This window comes from Pteropus vampyrus, unplaced genomic scaffold (genome assembly GCF_000151845.1).
Source record: "Pteropus vampyrus isolate Shadow unplaced genomic scaffold, Pvam_2.0 Scaffold470, whole genome shotgun sequence".
Taxonomy (NCBI): domain Eukaryota; kingdom Metazoa; phylum Chordata; class Mammalia; order Chiroptera; family Pteropodidae; genus Pteropus; species Pteropus vampyrus.
The window spans coordinates 247,198-269,466 of NW_011889251.1; the positions used below are offsets into that span (position 1 = coordinate 247,198).

A 22,269-nucleotide genomic window follows, 5' to 3' on the forward strand; every position below is an offset into this window, starting at 1 on the left:
TAAAAAGTTCACAACATGGAGCTTAAACTCCAGCCAAAATGAATTATCTTTCCACAAGTGTCTGTCGAATTTTTGGTTAATGTAAAACATTTTCAAAAGGAAAGGAAAGGAAACCCCAAGGATATTCAACATATAATTTAGCATTTCTATATTTTTCAAATCCCTTGCAGGAAGAAAAGGCAAAGAAGTCTATTTCTCAATCCTACTTTTCAAAACTTTTCCTACTGATTTGACACTGTCATAAAAATTTTCAATTTGTTGAAAGCAGAGCAGAGGAACGTGCCATGGCTTAGAAATTTTAAGCTGTTGTGAAAAGGCTAAGGTGAGAGCTACATTCCTGAAAACCATTCACCAAGCAACACAGCCTTGGGCTTTGGATCTGAGATACCAGGGATTCAAGTCTGTGGCAGGCACCATTCTCTACTCTGCACTCAGCGATTTAGAAAAGGGGAAGCTCTGCTGCAGTGTCAAAGGATCATGTGGCAGATCAGCAAATTACAAGTATAGACCTTGATTCAATGTTAACAGGGTTATTCTATAGCCAGAGCATGAATTTGATCCTACCCTCCTCTGCTTGAAAACATTCAATTGTTTTCCATGGCCCTCAAGATAAAGGCCAAATTCCATAACCGGGCCCTCCATCATTCAGCCCAGAACTGCATCTCCAGCTTTCTCTGTTTTCTATCTACAGCTGGCTTTAACTTTTTTCCAAAAGTCTAAAACTTCTTGTCTCCCACCTTCAGATCTTTGCACATGTCAGTCCCTCTGGAACTTTGTTTCCCATCCTCATCTGCCAAATTCCTACTCATCCTAAAAGACACTTCCTCCAGGAGGCTTTCGCTGACCCTCCCCACTAGCTGGATTAGGTGCTGCTACAGCTCCTGTACTTCCTTAATTATAGCACTTATTACACTTTCTTATATAGTTGTCCTTCTCTCCTGCTAGGCCTTAAGCATCATAATGACAGAGACCATGTCATTGTTCCCATCTAGTTCGACGCTCAACAGAGAAGAAATGTTTAGTAAATTTCTGAAGGATGATCTAGATTCTGTGTAAGTCTCACTTCTCAGTTTTTTCTGAGTCACCCCCCAAAGCAAGTTATGTGCTCATCTCCCCTCTGTCCTATCCCTATACCTCATACTTCAGTTCTTCATGGGTTGCTCGCCAAGGCCTTAACTACAAGTATATTCGTTAGTCATCTGTGCAGCAGCTGCTATGTGATGGACACAGTGTTAAGTAACTAAGATACAGAGATGATCAAGCTCCCTCTCCTACCTTCTAGAATAAAAACCATATAAACAAATAATTGCCACATGACAAGTGTCATAACATTAGGTAGTTAGGCATGAGCGACAGGAGTGAAGGCCCAGCTCTGTGACCACAGAAACTTGCTTTGAAGACCTTTCTTAAGGACCTCCCAGAAACACCTCCCTTTTAGGGTTATAAATTATCCCAAATCCTAGAGCACAAAAGCCATAAAAGCTGTTGGCCTAAAGCAGCTACAAATGCATGCGCAGAAAGTACTGCCCCTAACTTCAGCCTCATACCATCATTATAATCTAATGAGTATGCCTAGAAGTTCATGAATCTAATTATCATTGACTGAAATCTGGGTAAGCACATGCGCAGTAGGCAAAAATTTATACAGCAGCCAGGTATCAGTCAAGGTGACCTCACATACAGATCATCTAGGACCTCTAATCACCTGCCCAAATATAAACAGGCCTTCCCATTTCTGCTTTGTTGCAGCACTCTTGGCTGGAAACCCGCCCCTCCCTTTGGAATGTACTATCTTCTCTCTGTACCTCCTAAATTCTACAGGGCTGCAGCCTTCCTTAGCGTGGCCCATCTCCTTCTAAAATGTACTTTCAATAAATCTTGTCTACGGCCATGCAACCCTGAACATGCCTGATATCGTCTGATCTCAGAAGCTAAGCAAGGTTGGGCTTGGTTAGTACTTGGATGGGAAACCACCTAGGAATACCAGGCACTGTATGTTAAAAATAGATAGATATCTAGATAGATGGATAGATGAATAAATGGACAGGTGGATGGATCTATCTATCTATCTTACTTTTTCTCCCATCAGAGTACTAACCAGGCCCGACCCTGCTTAGCTTTCAAGATCAGACAAGATCAGGTATGTTCAGGGTGGTAAGGCCATAGACAAATCTTACTTTTTCTAAATCTTACCAACCTGTAATTCTTTGCTGCATTGGCAGGAAGAACCAACATACAATGCCACCATCCACTAGCCACCTCTTCCTCCTCCACGCCGCTGGGGCGACACCAGATTTCACCTCACCCCACCGGTGACAATAATGGAGCGAGTGGGCGTTAAGAGAATTAAGCCATTTTTCCAGGATTCCCTTTCCCCCAGTATCCCAGGCTAACTGCTCTTTATCGTTCCTCATTCTTAGAAATCACTCCAGTGCTCTTTCCCTGGGTATCTATCTAGCCCAGATCAAACTTTTCTCCAGTTCCACATTAATTCAAATCCTTTCTGGCTTCTGCTTTCTCACCTTCTTCAGTTCTTTTCCCAGGCATCTTTCACATACATCCCTGCCTCTGCCCTACCCTAAACTAACCTGTCTAAACTACTATTTTTTCATCTCTTCCCTCAACTGTCTTGTGTGATCATTTGACATTTATGAAACATCTACACTTACACAGAACATACATAACAATGAAAACTGAGGACTCACAATAAAAAGAAGGGACTTACGAAGCCAAAATACCAGAAAAAAATTAAGTGCAAAAATTAACCATCCTCGATACAACCTTCCCCCTCTACTGCTTCCTCTTGCAGATTCAAGTGCTAGAGCATCATGGCCCTCAAGAGGATGGTCCCAATTCTGTTATATTCCCAGGGAGGTTACAGCACCCTTCACCCACTACCCCCAGGCACTGACCCTCTAGCCTGCCCCTTCAGTCTCTCTGAATGCTAAGGCTACTCTCTATCCAGCCACATATTCACTTAATCAACATGTACTGAACACCGCTGTGAGGCAAGAATCACGTCCCCCAAAGTGCCACACACAATGTCCTATACATAATACACGCTCGATTTATGTCGGAATGTCTAATAAGGAGAAAACCAGGTGAGTCTCTCCTGCCCCTTGTCCAGGAATATCCCAGAGCCAAAAATATTCTGCAATGCAGCCTGAGGTCAGAGGCCCCCCAAAAGCCTCTTATTCATCTAAGCCCAGACAGCCCTCCCATCAGTGTGCCAAGGAAGCCAGAGAAAACAGTGTTGTAAAACACCCTGTTAATCAAGTGACCTGTCTCGGTTAGTGTAGATTTAGGGAAAATTTTTCTCAAGAAACTAGTAAAAAAAGGAGGGGAAGAACAAAAATTAATGAACACAGTAATTATCCCCCAAAGTTGCAAATCAGAACAATTCTTCACATAAAGACAAGTATGAAAAACAAGATTAAAATGCTTCAGGGATGTGTTCATGAAACAGCAAGTAATAGAACAGATAAAATATATTTACAGTACCTCATTGGGGACATATACCTTTTGGCTAATAGCTATCAGATACTATCACTGTAAAAATAATATTCTTCTATGCTTCATTATGAAGTTACAATTATCCATGGGAAAGCAGCAACACAGAAAGCTGCCTTTAATGGTAAATGGGAATAATTCCAGAATCCAAGCTTCTCCCTAAGTGTTTAGGCACAAGTGGGTATGAGCTAGGTTATACCCCCTGCATTAGTCTGGTAAGGCTTCCATAACAAAATACCATAGACCTGATGGCTTAAACAACAGAAATTTGTTTTCTCAGTTTTGGACCTAGAAGTTCAAGATCAAGGTTCTGGCCCATTTGGTTTCCAATAAGAGCTCTTTTCCTGGCTTGTTTCCAGCCACCTTCTGCCTGTGTCCTTCCATGGTCTTCCTTCATTGCCTGGTGCAGAGAAAAAGAGAGGGCTCCCTGGTTTTTCTTCTCATAAAGGCATAATCCTGTCAAATTAGGGTCCCACCCTTATGACCTCATTTAACCTTAATTACTTCCTTACTCTAAATACTGCCACACTAAGGGTTAGGGCTTCAACATATGAAGGAGACTCATTCAGTCCTGAAGGGTAAAGTTTGTTCCCAAAGACCAGCCCACACATTGGGAAAGAAAAATGAAGGAATGGGTAACAGGGTGGCCTAGAGGACTTCCCACGGGCTGACTGTGGGAAGTAATTGCCAAAGATCCTAGGGCTATGCAGCCATGGTGGAGGCACGGGGGAGAGGGGGGCTATTCCAAGTCAAACTCTTAAGGAACTATTCCTCTCCCTCTAACAGAAGATGGCTAAATAACAGTAATGTGTAATATATGTATATAAATAATATTAGGCACAACAACTACATACTTGGCACTGTGTTAAATATTTGGCATACAAAAGTGTCACTTAAGTCTCATGGAAACAAGTTATAGAAGATATGACCACCAGTTTTCTTTTGCAGATAAGGAAAAACATATTGGTGAAAGTCATTTCCCAAAGTCACCCAGTGAGGTAGGCAGAAATATAACTCTCCACAGACTTCAGGTCCTAATGCCTGGAACCTGTAAATGTTACCTTATAAGGGATAAGGGTCTTTGCAGATGTGATTAAGGACCTTAAAATGATTATCCTGGATTATCTAGATAGGCCCTAAACACATTCACAATGTCCTTATAACAAAAAGGCAGAGGAAGATCTGACACAAGCACAGAAGTGAAGGTGATATGAAGACAAAACAGAGAGATGTGAAAATGCTGAACTTAAAGAGTAGAGTGATGTGGCTACAAGCCAAGGAATGCCAGCAGCCACCAGAAGCTGGAAGAAGTAAAGAAGAGTCTGCCCTCAAGCCTCTGGAGGGAGTGTGGCCCTGCCAACACCTCAATTTCAGCAGAGTGATACTAACTGCAGACTTCAGGCCTCCAGAACTAGGAGAGAATAAATTTTTGCTATTCTAAGCCACCAAGTTTGCGCTAATTTGTTACAGCAGCCACAGGAAACAAATATATACAGCAAGTAGTGAAAAGCCACACTTTGAACCTGGCCTTTGTGACTCCAGGTCTGTATTCTCGAGTCCTGTGCCTTACTCCTTTTCTGCACACAGCCTCCCCAAGATAGACCTGTGCACTCCGATGCACTCCGATGGGTGACCCTGCCTAGACGAAGTAATCAGCACTGACAGCACTCTGCTATAGTGCCCCACAGACAAGCCTCTCTTCTTACTCCATATCACAACAAGCCTAATCAGAGGCTGAATCAACATTTTACTGTTCTAATGATTAGGTAAGGAGAGAAAAAGCCCAGAGTCCAACATCTTGAGAAAGCAAACCAAACCATCTAACAAAGGTTTTCATGTAATTTATTTGTACTTGACTGTTTTCCAAAACATCGAGAGGCTCCTAATCTGTTGCTCTGCTCCGTTCAGCCTACAATTTATTCTTTCCTACACATACATGTTTAGAGAAGAGTTTAAGTTGCAAGTAGTTCAGTTTCCCCCCTGCCCCTGTTCAATCACTTAATGACTTGCTAGGGACAACAAAGGAGTACCACTGAGCCCCATTCTCTAAGCCTTCCATGAGTGTTGATATGAGCAGGCTGGTGCAGAGATGCCTTGAGTTAAGCAATCCTGGAATTAACAAGCAAGCTAATAAACACACTGTCAGGGCAAAGGTACAGCATCCCAAAATCCATTTTTTGAACCTATTCTGACAAGTATGGTTCAGCTTTAATTATGTATAACACTTCAAAGTGCAGGTGGTAAAACACGGCAGTATGTTTTGTAAAAATAATGTCTTGGTAATGGAGGACACTGTGGCTGCTGTGGCTACTCAAACTTTGCTCAAGGGCCAGTAACCAGATTGGGGGTTCTGAAAGAACAACCAACTTGGTGGATTAGCAAAAGGGAAGACATAACTTACTATGTAGTAAAACAATAGGTAACTCATTAGAGTACCCAGAATTCTCCCACTTTTCTTTTTTCTAGATGCTTTTTGCTCTCATTCAACCCCCTATTTTCCTTCAAGGTTCTTCTAGCAACTTCCTACCTTCTTTCCCCTAGCCAAGAAGGTTCAATCTGATTTTCCATCAGTATCTCAAAATAACAATTATAGCTAACATTTAGAGTATCTGCTCACTATATATGGGGCTCACAACAACCCTATGTCATAGGTACTATCATTATCTCATTACAGATGAGGAAGCTAAGACTCAGAGGGGTTAAGTTATTTTTCCAAAGTCACAGAGCTAATCAGTGGTAGAGCCAGAATTACAAAACAGAAATGACTTCAAAACCCAAGCTCTTAACTATTATATCAAACTGCATGCCTCCCAAATGAATTAGGGACTTACTACTACCACCTAAAGAATACCTTAAGGAGACAAATCCACATGTCTTTGGCTTGAACCTCTGACTGCTCAGAAAGATGCAAAACTGCTCTTAGAACTATCCAGAACTTTTCTTTCATTTTTCAGAATCACCTGAAAAATACAGTCAGTCCCAAAGAAACCTTGGGGGAATGCAAATGGATCTAGGAATGAAAGTAAACTTACTCCTTCCCTGGATGAACCAAAAACATCTGGATTTAGCAGTACCTGAAGGCAACCCACTGCTGCTCCCTCTACCTGCCTGAATCTCAGCAGATTGTCACCACCACGATCCTCATTCCATCACCAAGGGAATAATGGAGACTCTCCAAGTCTTGGGGAAAAAAATAATAATTTTAAAAGGGAAGGAATAAGAAGAGAACAAAGTTCAAATTCCTGTTTATTATATATAAGCTGGTTCTGATATTTTTAAACTTCTTATTAAAATATTCTGGTTCCAAGTTAGCTTTCTTTGCTTAGTCCTAATTATTGCTTTAGCTCTCTTCAAATGGGCCCCCAAAGATGTTGAAAACATGTAACTGAAAGGTCATTTGTTCCATGGGACCTTCAGGGAGACTCCCTGACATCTTGCTCTGAAATGCTATTTTATAGCTTCATAGAATAATGAATTAATCACGGTAATGCGTTCTCCAGTTTCCCTGGCAACCAGGTTTATGGGGTCTAGGCATACAAGGGGGAAAAAAGATGGTACCAAAGACATATACACAGAAAAGCCCCCATTTCTTCATCTAGCAGCACATGCACAAAACAGCCTCCCCGATTCTGCCCAAATCACTAGGCCAGTACTGCTGACATCAAATTTCAAAGCTACATTGTCACTAGAAGTGACACTGTCCATTCCATTCTGCCTGGGGAGTGGTCAGCAGGATGCTGGGAGATGAGGAACTAGGGTAGCATAGAGTGGGAATAGAGAAGAAACATAAACCATAAATTAGACCCAAAAGCCCTGCTGCTTCTCCTGCTAAGAGCCAGCAAGGAAGGACTGAATCAACTTTCTAGAAAGGTAAGACCATGAAAGGGGGTGTTAAAATAAATTGAGAAAAAGGAAAAAGATCAGAGAAGAGTCTTATTACACCAAGTTTGCAATTTATCTGCTTTGCTGAAGCTGAGTAGCAGACTTTTTAAAGTTTATTTTAAGAGCTTTGAGGCCTTTTGAGGGAGAGGGAGGGGACACTTCACTAATTCTACTTTTTCCAGTCTCCTGAACTTTGTTCTAATAAAGGGCATTTGCATTGAACAGGATGAATTCCTCTTAGAGAAGTGTCCATTACTTAAAAAATGAATGTGTTCCTGTGTGTGGGTGCATGTGTAAAAGAGACATTTGAGCTGTTTCCATAGCAGTTTATTATTCTATCAGATGCACGAGTGAAGAACATGGGGGCAGGGCTGGGATGCCTGATCCTCCAAATTCTTGGGAACATAAAGATTGGCAACCGTTTTGGAAGAAGTTCTCATTCAGGATTTGAGGGAAGAAGAGAAAATCAATGTAAATCAAAATAAAAAGATGCAAGTTTGTCTACTTTTTAAACAAAAACAAAAAATAAAAGGTAGTCTGATTAGGCATCACAGAAAACTTAGGCCAGCACTACCCCTTAAGTTTAGGGACTCCCTTGGCTGATTCACCTTTAAGTGACATAGGATTATGTATCACAGTCAAAATGGGATAAAAGAGTTTAACAGTGCATTTTACACAACCCAACCACATTTCTACAATCACAAAAAAACAAGTTATATTCCAGGGGGTGGAGGAGATGGAGTCTAACAAGTTACCTACATCCCTGGCCAGAAAAAAGCTATGAAAGACTCAAAACATTCCTTTGAACAAAAACTGCAGAAGCAACACAAAGGCTGGGAAATAGAGCAAGGAAGAAAAGATTAAAAGAATAGAGGCCATCATTTAGCTCAGAAAAGACTAAAGAGAGAAGGTGAAAGAAGTGAAGAGAGACTTAATGATTTTTGAGCCCAGAGAAAGTTGCTTGAGAGAAGCACTCGCTGGTCTACCAAAAAGCCACCTTCTGGTACCAGAATCTTCAAATGCCTGTCTTGCTAGCTTATAGCTGAAATTCTTGCATAAAAAAAGGGGTGAGGGTGGCTTCAAGAAAAGCAAACTTCTAGATGTTAAACATACATTAAAGATTACCCCAGATACATAGAAGATGGTCAGTTAATATAACAAGTTAAGACACTGACTTTAAAGTAGAAGCAAGAGTGACCAAATACCCTAAGTTAGCCACAAGGCTAAGTATTTCAAAGGAGGAACTCAGGCAAAGGAGAGAGATGACAAGGAGGCTGTCCAATGTCCTTCAGTTGAGAGCTTTATAAATAGTGAGAAGTCAACAGTATCTAAGGCAGGTTAAGGCAACTGTGTACTTAGAGAAAAGGAGGAGGAGAAGGCACCTTTGGGTGGGAGAAAGGGAGCCTTGGAAATGAGTAGAGACCAGTACCTGCAGGGCTACAGCTCTCAATAAATACAGAACCTTTTAAGGAATATAAGCCCATCTCTGTTGGCTCCAGACACCCTCTCCTACTCATACTCATGCCTAGGATTTTCTTCTCTAAATCTAGGACCAGGTCTTTGAACACTAATAACTTTTAAGACCCAAACATTTACAAAAGTGGCTGGAGTCCCACTTACTCCTGACTACAGGGAGCTTGGGGAACAAAGTAAAGGGACTGCCTAGGCCTCACCAGATGGGCACACCAGCACTCAACAGCACCCCTAGGGTCCCTGCAGCTACCTAGGTTTCAGGCCCTCTCCAAGGGGAATAGTTAACTGGTCCAGGGTCTCACTCATACCACTAATATTTGCCATGAAAAACCTGGCCACTGCCAAAAATAAGTACTATCCCCTCTGATCTCTGTCTGTCTCACCCTGCTACTCACTCACATTCCATGAATTTGTTTCTATCTGACCACTGTCAATTTGTCAATTCTTGTCTAATGCCCTTGTCTAAGAACTTAGGTAGTATTGCAAAAAGTGTCAATAGAAAATCAGAGTAAGATAAATTTGCCATGTCTTGGAGAACTTTTGTATTTGTTTTATTCCAAGCAAATGCACTAAAGCTTGCTTCCTTATAAACAGAAAATCTAAAAATCAATGCTCAAAGCCCAGCAACCAGAAACTCCCCTTTCCAATAATCAAATGCCAGGAAGAGAACCACATAAAATGAAGTCAGGGAAAAACAGCCTCTCCTCAGAAAGTTCCTACTAATAGGGAGTGGGGAGGTCTAGGGGCAGGGAGACACTTAAGTAATGAACAAGAAAGAAAACCACCCTTGATTATATTTACTTAGAAAACAAAGCCATATGAATGAACACGAGTATACCCAAGTTCTGAGTAATAACAGAATCCATTTTTATCCACAAGCTCATTCATTCAACAAATATTTGATCATCTACTATATGTCAGACATAGTTCCTAACACTGAGAATACAGCTGTGAATATGACACGGTCCCTATTTTCATGGAACTTACATTCTGGTGGAGGGAAAAGAGAACAAAAAGAAAACATGAAAAGTATCAGATAGCTACCTTATAGTGACATGAGTAGTTACTTTATATCAGAGGAAAGGTAGGCTCTCTCTCCTAAGTAACAGCAGAACTGAGATCTGAATGACAAGAAGCCAACTGAGTGAAGGTGAGGGAAAAGTATTCCAGGCAGAGGGTACAGCTGGAGCAAAGGCCCTCCATGCAAAAAGCAGAAAGTGGCCAGAACAAAGACGGTGAGGGACAAAGTGTAGTAAATACAGCTACCAAAGCAGGCAGGGATCTGCTCATGAAAGACCGGTAACCATTGTCAAGTGTTACATACCATTGAGTCATCTCCACCACCCAGCAACTCTATGAATGAGTGATGTTCAGTGTCCTGTTCGCAACAGCTCTCTCAATTCCTGCAGACTCACGCCTATGGCTTCTTTTATAGAGTCAATCCACCTCATATTTGGTCTTATTTTTTCCTGCTGCCTTCTATTTTTCCTAGCACTACTGTCTTTTCCACAGAACTCTACCTTCTCATAATGTGCCAAAAGTAGGACACTTCAGGTTTGTCATTTTTGCCTCCACCAATGTTTCAGGCTTAACTTTGCTCTAGGACCCACTTGTTCATCTTTCGGGTGGTTCACAGTATCCGTAGAGCTCTCCTCCAACACCATATTTCAAATTATTCCATTTTTTTCCTATCAGCCTTCTTCACTGTCCCGTCTTCACATCCATACATAGTAATTGAGAATATAAGGGTGTGTGTGTTCTTAGCCTGGGTCTCTAACGGTCATCTTTGCTCTTGGTGATCTTCCCTAATTCTTCTATTACTGCCTTTCTGAGTGTCTTCTCTTGATTTCCTGGCTTCAGTCTCTATTTGAATTGATGACTGAGCCAAGGTAAACAAATCTTTAACAATTTCATTGCCTTCACTGTCTACATTAAAGTTACATATTTCTTCCATAGTCATGTCTTTTGTCTTCTTGATGTTCAAATGGAGTCCTGTGTTAGCAATTATTTCACTTTCATCAGAAGTCATTTCAAATCATTGCTACTTTCTGCCAGTAAGGTATCATCTGCATATCTTAAATTATTGCTATTTCTTCCACCAATTTTCACCCCTCATTCCTTTTAATCTAGCCCAGTTTTTCATATATGTTCTGAATACAAATTAAACAAATAAGGAGATAAAATGCACCCTTGTCTGACACCTTTGCCTATAGAAAACCATTCTGTCTTTCCATACTCTGTCCTGATAGTGTCTTCCTGTCCACGATCCAACATATGCCATCAAGGCAATCAAGTGCTGAGCCAGGCCTATTTCTTTCAGAGCAACCCATAGTTTGTCATGATCCACAAGCATCAGCACTTTCTTCTAAGTATGATGCTAAGCCAGCAGATGGTGTGAGGCAGAGTAGTGATATGCTCCTTAAGAAATTATTTAGGAAAGTTGATAACTGATTCTAAGATGTAGACTGACTTCAAAAAACTTACCTGGCCACAGAAGTTTATAAGTCTCATTTCCCAAGAGAATGCTTGTTTTTTTAATTTATTGGTTATTAAACATCTACTATGTGAAGGCACTTTGCTAAGTATTTAGCATGCATTATTTTATTTAATCCTCACCCAACATTACAATAGATATCATTTCCATTTTACATATGAGGACACCAAAGTTTATAAAGGAGGGGAAATGATTTGCCCGAGGCCACACAAGATGCACAAGACAGACCCAGGGCTGGAACCCAGGTTTGCCTGACTTGAAAAGAACCAGGGTTCACAAACACTTTGCTCTGACTCCATCTTCTTCCCTGGGTGAAAGAACAACAGTTCTTCTGGGTCGCCACTCAAGCCTTCTGCCTATTGCTTTCCCTCCCATTGAAAGTCACTCATCTTTCCCAATCAGAGACACAGATTGGGGCCTGACTCCAAATACCTTCCTCAGGAACTTTCCTAACAAGTCAAATCCAATCTCACTGTTCCATGGTTCCAGGGCCTTGGCCAGCCTTTCTCAGCACCTATGGTCCTGTCCTGTCTGTGACTTTTCTCCCAGATGAGGTTGGAATTCTTTGAAAGCATTATAATCCTCACCGTTGTGAGCACCTATCACATGTCAGGCACATGACATACATTATCTCATTTCATCCTAACTGCCCAAGAGGCTGGTATCAGTAGACCCTTATTCGGATGAAGAAACTAAGTCACAGAAGAGGACCAGGTCAAAAAGCTAACAATCAAAAATGGAATTCCACTTCTATAGTATATAGTACACACAGCTTACTAAATGGTAAGTGAATGAAAGGGGACATATAAACTCATCATGGCAAACTCCACCCTAATGAGGAAGAAAGCAGGTCAAGGCCTACATACCCAGCTCTAGACACTCTAGACAAATATATCCTCTCATCTTCTCAGTCAATATAGGTGCCAATTCAGAAATCATTTAAGGTTTTGACCTTTCTCCCTCACCTCACCAAAGAAATCAAAGAAATCAAATGAATCAAATTAACCTTCCCCAACACCTCCACCTAATACAATCTCATTACAAAGGTCATTCCCCTCCCACTCCCAAGACCACTGGGGAATATTTTATTTCAATAACTTGGTACTGAACAAATCAAACTTCTACAGAAAATACAACCTTGCTCATGTTTCATGGTCTCTTTTACGTCAATTATCTTACATAGTATTTTACAAAGGAAAAGTAACAAACAATAGAGTATTTTAAAGGACAAATGAGAGGCTCCAGAGACGTTTGCTACCAGAAATGGAGACTCAGAGGCAGCAAAAAGAGAAGACTGCTCCAGATGGTGCAGTCCTAGCAGGAAGTAGGGCTACCCCACTGTGAACTCCTCCACTCCCAAACAAGGAACAAACAGGAATCATGGTGTGCTGGGGGCTGTGGATGAACAGGAGAACAGAGGAGGAGATAGCTTCAATAAGTGGACATTTCATCTTAGGAGGAATAGCTCCTTGTTTTACTGAAGCATGACTACATAGAACAAGATGAATAGCAGAAAAGGTGACCACAAGACTAAGTACCTCAAGGCCAGTACCACATCTTTACACCAACTCCAGCATGGAGCCTAGCACATAGCAGACATGTAAAAAAGTAAACAAAAGTTAGCCGAATAAACAATAAAAATCATAACCACTTTTTAATTCAGTTTTTACTCTGTGAAGGAACCTAAGTTCTTTTCATATGTCCTCACTGATACTTAATAACAACTCTGTGAGGTAGATGTATTATTATTCCCCAGTTAGAGCAAAGAAAACGATGAGCCAGAGAAGTGAAGAATCTTGTCCAAGGTCACACAGCCTATAAGTAGTGAAGCTAAGAGTCTAATTAAAGTATGCCCCAAGTCCAAAGGCCATGCATGTTCCTAACCACTGTACAGCTCAGTCATCCAGTCAAGTAAGTGAAAGGAACAGTGGGCAAGACCACAGTATTGCTGAGGAGGAACTCTGGTCTAGAGTCTGGAATCACCCACCTTGCACTTAACACTTGGTCTGAAAGTGTGCAACTCTGATCCAGCCTTCTTTATACTGCAGGTCTTCCTGGCTACACGGTGGGAAGAATTTCCGGCTCTCCAACACTGGCTGCTGCCAAGAAAGAATATGTGCACACCTACATCAACCAGAATGGAATGTTACACAAACCACAGGTGCTGGCTTTGCAAACGTGGGACATCACATCTCAGGAAGTTGCTATGTCAGTGGCTTAAATGGTCCAAGGTAAAAACGGTAGCCCTCACCCAGTAGAGACAGCCAACAGAGAGACAGCAGGACAATAGGTTACAATGGGTTCTGCAGCTATCAGATATTAACAAGTAACAGGCCTGAAACCTCTAGGACTTTTTCTGGGAAGGTGGAAAGATGCCAAATGCCAGCACCCTTAGCCATCATGTCTGCTGAGTGGCCTGGTGGCCCCAACGACACATTAACTGGGGCACTGAGAGAGGACTTGACTCAGGAGGAACAAGGCAACATTCCAGAGAGTCACTTTCAAGATTATCACTTAGCTGACTGAAGAAAAACAAGCAACCTATCACAGTACATTTCTTTTCTGATCTCCAGTCTTACTCCCTTATCAAAATCCACCCAATGTACCATCTAACTGATCTGTTCATATTGCAAAAGTACAATCATCTCACCACCACAACCACCACTAACAACCCTCCAAAGGCTTCCCCTGATATCCAGGTAAATACGAAATGCTTTACCATGGCTAAGCTGGCCTGTTCTTGCCAATCCCTACAGCCTCATCTTATACCCATCTCCTCTCACTCACTGTGCTTTTTCAGTTCCTCATAGTTGGCTTCCCTACCCCCAACCCTATCCCAGAGTCTGTAAATGCTGAGCCCTCAGGCTGAAACACATGTTGAATTACTTAATAAACATCTGTTTGTTCTTCTCAATTTAACTCCAACACCACTTCCTCAAGGAAGCCTTCCCTGATTAACCTCTTATCCAGGACCAAGTCAAATCTGTCAAATGTTCTCATGGTACCACATTCCTTTCTTTCAATACAATTATTACAATTGTAATTTGGCATATATGTGTGTGATTATAATTTGATTAATGTCTACATTCATCAATACACTCTGAGCAAGCACTGTATCTGACTTAGTCATAACTATATCTCAAGGAGTTTACTATAGTGTCTGGAATGTAACAGATGCTCTATATGTTTGTTCACTGAACAAACTTTCAGAGAGTACAAAATTTCAGAAAGGAAATGAAGCTCTTTCCAAATAGAATGGTTCTGCTCAGAGAAGCTGTCTCCCCTTGTGGGACCACAAGACAAATTATTTTTTCCCCCTCTTCATTCCACTTTCTCAAATTTCTTACAGAATTTACTTTCCATGTCCTGCCATTCTTCAGGCCAGTGGTAGCCATAGTGATAAGCTGCCTACAGCCAAAAATAGTCTAAAAAGATATCACCTTGTCTGAGTGCTCTAGGCTTCCAAAATAAAAGTCAATATCAAAGGCTAGGCAGATAGAAACATAAAAACCTTTATCCAGTAAAAAGACTGAGACAAACAACTAGCAGCCTCTGTAAAAAAAAAAAAAAAAAAAAATGCTTCCCAGGGCAGGCAGTGCCCCCAAGTGAACCACCCAAAGGAAAAAGGGGAGGGGAGCAAGGCTTCATGGGGCTGAGGCAGAAGCAGATACACCGTTCCCTGAAGGGATTTTAAACCCTAGCCTTTACTCCTTGGATAAAGCAGAGATGTGCCCAACATTAAATAACAAAGTCTTCCCTGATGAGGCAGCTTCAGAAAAGGTCTAGGATCAAGGCTTGCAGAAGCAACACCAGGGTCTAAGGAAGCTCACATAAAGCTCCAATTGAAGCCAAAATTCCTATGAAAGGAGGAGGGTCTTGTCCTTGCCCTTTCACTACTCAGGGTAGGCAGATGAAGGTAGGAGAAGCGAAAGCATTTACTGAGCATTACTTAATGGCAGACATAGTGACTGGTAGTTCAAAAACAGGGCTGTTAGTGAAAAACAAATGAGACATAGATGAGCACATAACATAAACGGGCAGCTGAGGTTCAGCAAGCTTAAACAACCTGTCAAACAGCTACTGAATGGCAAGGTCAGGAGCACACACAGGTCTGCCTGAATCCAAAGACTCTTTCCTCCTACCCTTGTGCTGCCTTTGTGGGTCACTGAAGAGCCCAGTTCTTCTTCTTCCGCATTCACCACCACCACCTTCCTAACTAGAATATGAATGCAATTCCAGGAAGCTCTTGGGTGAGGAGGCTTTCTTCAACAAGCACAGCCCATCACGATCAGTATGTACAGAATAGAGATATGAGGTATGGAGCACAGCTCACTATTGGGAGAAGAGTTCATCATCTATAGCTATGGGGAAAAGGCTGGATTTTCTGAAAATTTGAAATGGACCCACAGGGATAAAGTCTCTGCCTTTCCCAGAATCCATTGCTGCTGGGTGCTGGGGTGGTAATCCTGCAACCCAGAGTACCTTAAACCAAAGACTGGTGTGTGGTCCATCACATCATGAGAGAGACAGTACCCACAGGGCAGACAATCCCAACTGAAGTCTCCACAGCTCCTCTAGCTATGCAGAGGGTAGCAACTCCATACCTGAATCATCCACCGTCCGAATCAACCCTGCATCTCCTGCAAGGTTAAGCATCCATTCATTGTGCTGTAGTTCAAGGTTAACCCTTCCCCTTACACTTATTTCAGGGTCTGCCTCTTATCAAAAGCTATGCCAGTTGATTATTATAACTACTATGCCATTATGATAACATTATTGCACTTTTTTCCTGCACTTGACATCTGTTGGCTGATAGGTTTAACTAGTACATAAGCAATAATTACATAGTGCTTTCTCCTTTCTAACCAAACCACTAGTGCAACTCTTAGGCTAAATCCAGTTGCGGCAAATGCCCAGCAGCCACAGGAAACATCTCGCCTGGGCTCAGCCACCATGCTTTCGGTGGTCTTAGTGCCAGAAACAGAGGCTCAACTAGGTCCCTAATTGTTGATGCACACCCCAACTCCTGCAAAGGCTATGGAATTTGGGGAAAACACAAACCAGCAAGCAATCTATTGTTGAAAACCCCAAAAGGGCTGTAGGAATCACACACAAGCCTCAGAACTGCAGAGGCACAAGCAGTACAAAATCACAATGCCACACATCACAGCAAAGAGAGGAAAATGCATTTCTCCACTGGGAGTTCTCAAATAAATGGTTCCCAGAGAGCCATTCTGCCTGCTTCCCTGCACACACTTGGCATCTACTGGTTAAACAAGCAACAGGGAGAAAAGGGTTATCTTCGGGCCCCTATTTTGAAGCTGAGAAATCCAACAACCTGGCTGCTGCTGGGCCTTCTTTATCCAGGGCCCACTAGAGGCTGGAATACAGTCTGAAGTCCAGAGTAGAGAAGGAAGTCCAACTTCCTGTCAGCCAAAGCCCCGAATCTACCTGTTACACTATTTGAGACAAACAAGGTAGAAAAGATGTGACTACAAAATATCAATATGCCTAATCGCACATCAGCCATATTAAAGTAAAGGCAACCCTTAGCAAAACTACATAAAAAACACCCATGATAAAACATGCCCCACCAAGAAGCCGGGGCTGGCCTGCTTTGTTCTCTACCCTGTAATACACAGGGCTTTTTTTTTTTTTTTTTTTTTTTAGGCAGAGAAGGGGTAGAGGTTATTTAAATTTAAATTACCAGTGAACACTATAATCTGTGTATAAGGAGAAAAGAAACATTTAAGAGTGTCAAGTGCAGGTTCTTGGGACATGTGTGGCCAAGGCAGTAGGAGCCCGCAGGGCTTTCTCCTTCAGCCTCAGCATACCACCCTCATCACTTGGTAGCAGGCAAGCCAGAAGGCAAGGCCCAGGGAGCACAAAGGGGCACTGCCCCTAGGTCCAGGGAGAGGATTGCCCTCTCAGAAGGAAATTAGTATGAAGCAACGGATGTTACTGAGGGCAGGGACCATATCTGTCTCATTCACCATTATAGTCCCATGGCCAAGCAGTATCTGACATAGTGGGTGCTCAGCAAAGAACTGTAGATTGAATGGTAACCAGAAAGACTGCTTAGGTTAAAAAAGATTGATGACAGCTAGAATCTAGTTCTTCCTCCAGTAACCTGTGGTGAAAGAAGGGCTATGGTCTGCAAAGAATATATGAAAGGGAACCTAGACAATAAAAATGAGTCTCTTTCAAATACATTCTTGGTGCCCTTAACAGATTGACAAGTGTATTTTGGTCAGACTACTTATGTAACCCTAAAAGGACAATGCTAGAAGGAAAGAAGAGAGGGAAGAAGGGAACACATGGGGCAAAATATTTTACTTAGTGCTTACTATGTACATATCTAAAATCCCCAGGGGTTTTACAGATAAAGAAATAGGTACAGAGAGTTAAGAAACTCATCTGAAGTCTCACAGTTAGTCATAGTATATCTGATGCTACAGCCAAGAGCTTTCCCCCATATTTCACCTTGCTTTCCTCCAAGGTAAGCTGACTTCCCAGCTAACCTTTCCTTGTATTCTGAAGAGGAGATAATGCTCCTACCTGTCCACACAAATCAACTAGGTAGTCACGTTTCTTAGAGTTACTTAGTTAACTGGCACTGTGGCTTGATGGTTTCATGAATTCCATGTTTGAGACAGCCCAGTATAACTTAAACCTAGGTGAACTAGCTGAGTCTCTAGACCTACAAAGCTGCCAAGCAGTGAGGGCCTAACTAAGTCATCAGCTGGCACCTATCTCTGGGACAACTCTCTTTGGAATAGCCAGCCCAAGCATGATCTCTATATGCTCCTAGAAAGTTGTTCTCAGAGATTACAAAGGAAGTACCAGGAACCTCTCCCACTCTGAGCTATGACAGCAATGCATAGTATTCTCCTTGAAGAGAATTCTGATTTAAATAGGAATAGTAAAGGTAAAAAGTCAAGGATTTCTGCTTGGTCCTCAGAAGCATCTGAGCCTTCCCTCCATGTGGCTTGCTGCCTTTCTGGAGTTTCCAGAGACCTTCCATCCCAATGATGTCAGAGGCAGCAGAGTAGAAAGGGCAAGATGATTTTCAATGTTGTATTCTGAAGAGACCAGTAGTGAGGATCAGCCAGTGTTTCTAATGGAAGTGAATACCCTGGACAAACTCAGGGGAAGCTAAGTAATACTGAAACATACTATCTCTTAGGATTGTCTATTTTGCATCCTGTATGAGGGCTTGCATTAGTTAAAACTGGTGTCTTTTTTTTTTTTCTTCCTGAAGCTTAGGGAAGCTGATGATTCACCCAGGTGCACAACAGCTGCTGGGAAAACCTGTAGGAAGAGGCCACCAGCAAAGGCATACTGTGTACGGTGAGGAGGGTCTCCCAGGAGTGCCCTACATGCCAAACCATATGTTGTCAGGATATTAATCCAAGACTATCTTGCACACTTTACAATGTTTACTCTCCGTTAAAGCGGAGCATTAAATTATATCCAAGGACAAGAGTCCTTCCAATTCTATTCCACACTTACTTCTTTGCCAAAAAGATTTGTAACCCAGAAACAAAGCCCTCTGCCTAATAGCAGTAATAATACTTGGCAAAAAAAAAAAAAAAAAAAAAAAACAGGAAACCAGACTGTCAATTCGAGCTTCCCTGAAAGGTACTGTACCAATGGCACCTTAGTTTACTCCAACTAGAAAATGGAGAAACCTACTACTGACCCCCCTTTTCCAAACAACACAGGCCTATATAATAGATTCCTAAGGAGGGGAAGGCTTAAACCAAAAGAAGAAAGAGGGAACACCACAGTTCCACTCCTGCCCCAACTGAAACAGCTCTGGAAATCCATAAGAGAATTCCAAAAAGAAAAGACTACTCATTGCCACAGAACTAAGAGCAAGGGGTATGAATATGAAATAAGGCTACCTGGGCTAGTCACAGCTCTACCCTGAGTAGCTGTATGACCTTGAGTAGGTCATTTAGACTCTTCCAACTTCAATTTCTTGCATCCATATAATGGGATTCTGTAAGGATCAGATAAAATAATGTTATTTGAAAGCCCTCTAAAAACAGTAAATTGTTGAACATACTTTGAGCCTGATTGTTATTCCAAAGACTGCTGGGTGAGAAACCCTAAGACACTTCTGGGGAACACAGAGGTAAAACTGTCACCTCAGAGAGGCAGTCTACAGTGACTGGGTCTAGGTGTTAGCAGAGAAACCCACACTACAGGAATAAAGTGAGAAGAGTAGAATTTAAAGAGAAGACCACGCTTGGGTCAGCTCAGGTACATAAAAAAATAATAGATGCACATGGTTCAAATTTGAAAAAGCACACAAAGGTATACAGTGAGAATAAGTCTCCCCGCTCCTCTCCCATTCTCCAGCCACCCAGGGCCCCTCATCAGAAACAACCACTCTTTTCAGTTTCTCATGTATTCTTCCAGAGATATTCCAATCAGCTAGTTTCTGCCTCAGGTGGGGATACTACTGGTGGAAACACTTTTAACACCTAGAAGGTAATGCCAGGGGCCGTTAAGGACTAGGAGAAGATCAGGACAGCCAAAGGATAAGATATTGTTCCTCAAAAAGATTCCATAGAGGTGCGGATTTCCTTCTGGCTAGTACACTGCTTTGCCCTTTAGCTGACCACATTTAGGCAATGATTTTGTATAATGTATTTCCCTTTTAGTTGTGTTTATTCACCCAGAGTTTCTTCTCAGAGAAGCCATTAACAGGAACAGACTCTGGGGCCTCACACTGTACCAGCCTGAGCACCAGGCCTTTAGAAATAGAAACAGGGATAAAAATCAAACCTCCCTCATCAGAGGCTGGGCAAAAAGGGTAAAAAAAAAAAAAAAAAAAAAATCACAAAAGTCCGAGTTGCCATATTTCTAGGGATAGAATACAAGGGAGGATGAAATCCAAGACTCAGCCAAAGAGACTAATTCACTACCAATAGAGGGCTTGCTCCCACTCCCACTGCTACACTGAACCAGTTGTAAATCTCAACGGGAAAGAGGGTCAACATCAGCACAAAATCCAAGTCAGTGTATTTAACTGTGCTTCCCAAACTTTGTTCAAGGCCCAGAAATGGGCATACGAATCAGAAGAAAACCATGACAGAAGTCAAAGTTCTCTTAATGAGCTAATTACTTCATGTCTGGATGAAGAACAGAAGGCAAGAGACAAGGAGAATATACTGTCCAAGGGCCCTAGGTGGACTATGGAGCAACCAGCCTGCTCCATGTCAGACAGTGCCCAGGAAACAGGACCTGCTGGCTCGGGCAGCCCGTTAAAGAGAGTATCAGAAAGGTGAGAAATGAACAGAGTGAGATAAGAGATGGGCAGAGAAGCAGTAAAGTTCCTTATTATTTACAATTTTTAGTTATTCGGCATGAGCCAGCTGTGACCACTGATATGAATAATAAACCAACCAACAAAGAAGACAGACAATGATATGATGGTAAAGCAAGATAAAACTTGCTTGGTCAGTATAACTTATCCTCTAACCAGGTCTTGGGTCAGGAACTAGCAACTGCTGCTGTTTGTCATTATTGATAATAACACACAGGACTTAAATTGTGCCAGAGGAAGCACTTTCCATATGTATTCTCTCAATTAAAAGTCGAAACAGCTACAAAATTAACTATTACTATTCTCATTCTAAAGATCATGAAATTAAGGCTTAGAGAAAGTAAGTAACTTATTATCTGACAACTAATAAATAGATAGCAAAATATGTAATCAAGTAAGTTGACTCCAAAGTGTTTTTAAACCACTCTGACATACCATTCATTCCTTCACTCTTTTTCTTTTAGAGATGTATTAAAGGTTTGCTTGGTTCACCAGAAAAGGTCACTGGTGCACTGGCTCCATTCTTTATAGAACACACTCACAGCAGTCTTGTCTGAGAGCTATTTCTTTGTTTCTAAATCAGGGGAAAACTTCAAATCTATTTCCTCAAGGGTAAGAGTAAGAGGAAATACACTTCAGTACGAATAGGAGAAAAATCAGCATGACAGCCAAAACCCTTAAGAGTAAAGACTGTAAGGTAATGGACGAGACAGTCAGTGGAAGGGCCTTCTCCCTCTCTGGAGATTTTAAACTGCAATAGCATCTGGCAACTTTACAATACTTTAAATAATCCTAACAACTTCTAGGGCCACCCTCTGTGAGCCCTCTGGCTTGAGTCTCGGCTCTGCCATTAATACACTGGTGGCCCTAAAAAAGGTATATGACCTATTTCACTTCTCTGGGGCTCAGTTTTGTCATCAGTAATATAAGAATCCACCAAATGCAAAACCAAAGCACTGGGCAGTGACAGAACTAAAAAGCTGTCTCCTGACTCTTCACTCACCCAAGGAGCCACGGTCATCCATTGGATCTGAACCAGACCAAGCCTTATGTTTGCAATGAAATTGATATAAAGACCCCAAGGATGATCTCTTCCAGTCCCCAAACACCATGATTTTAGACTTTAGCAGCTGGGCCCAGAGATGTATACTTTGCTTCATGAATACACTCAAACCTAATTCCCAATGAGTATGAGATGGGAGGGTCACAAAATCAACTTTAAATACCTTGTTTAGGAGCTAGCCCCTTAAGTTTCCAATGTCTACTACCCGCTGGATTCAAAGCATGACTGATCAATGTTGTATCTATCGACTGTCCTTCTTTATATAACTTCCAGTGAACTGAAGCCTGCTCATCTAGAAGGTGGTCAAATGGCTGCTGCCCACCTTGGGAGTCTCAAAGAAATGTGAGGCATATGCATGAAACTATTCTCAGAAGTTTTTAAAAAAAGTCCATTTAAAAGTTTATTGGCATTAGCCTTCCTCTTGAGACCTCTGCAGTGCATCTCAGATTCTTCCAGTTTCTAGAACTCCTCTCTCTCACAAGACAGAAGAGGCAGACAACTTGCAGAGAG

General features: G+C 41.8%; 1 protein-coding gene and 1 pseudogene across 9 annotated transcripts in view; one reads left to right on the top strand and one right to left on the bottom strand.

Annotated features, from left to right (window-relative positions):
• SIL1 (SIL1 nucleotide exchange factor) overlaps positions 1 to 22,269 on the bottom strand; it is a 169,213-nt gene that overhangs the window by 141,550 nt on the left and 5,394 nt on the right. For 2 of the 9 annotated variants that reach the window (XM_011382240.2, XM_023524493.1), the window contains exons 2-3: positions 19,267 to 19,364; positions 13,347 to 13,458 (exon numbers count right to left, since the gene is read on the bottom strand). The exons of 2 other annotated variants lie outside the window; for them this stretch is intronic. The gene's annotated coding sequence lies outside the window, so the exon portion shown is untranslated. The remainder of the gene's footprint in view (positions 1 to 13,346; positions 13,459 to 19,266; positions 19,365 to 22,269) is intronic. 5 more of the 9 variants (XM_011382238.2, XM_011382239.2, XM_011382241.2 and 2 more) reach the window with 3 other exon arrangements.
• On the top strand, positions 1,881 to 1,999 carry LOC111732574 (annotated as a pseudogene).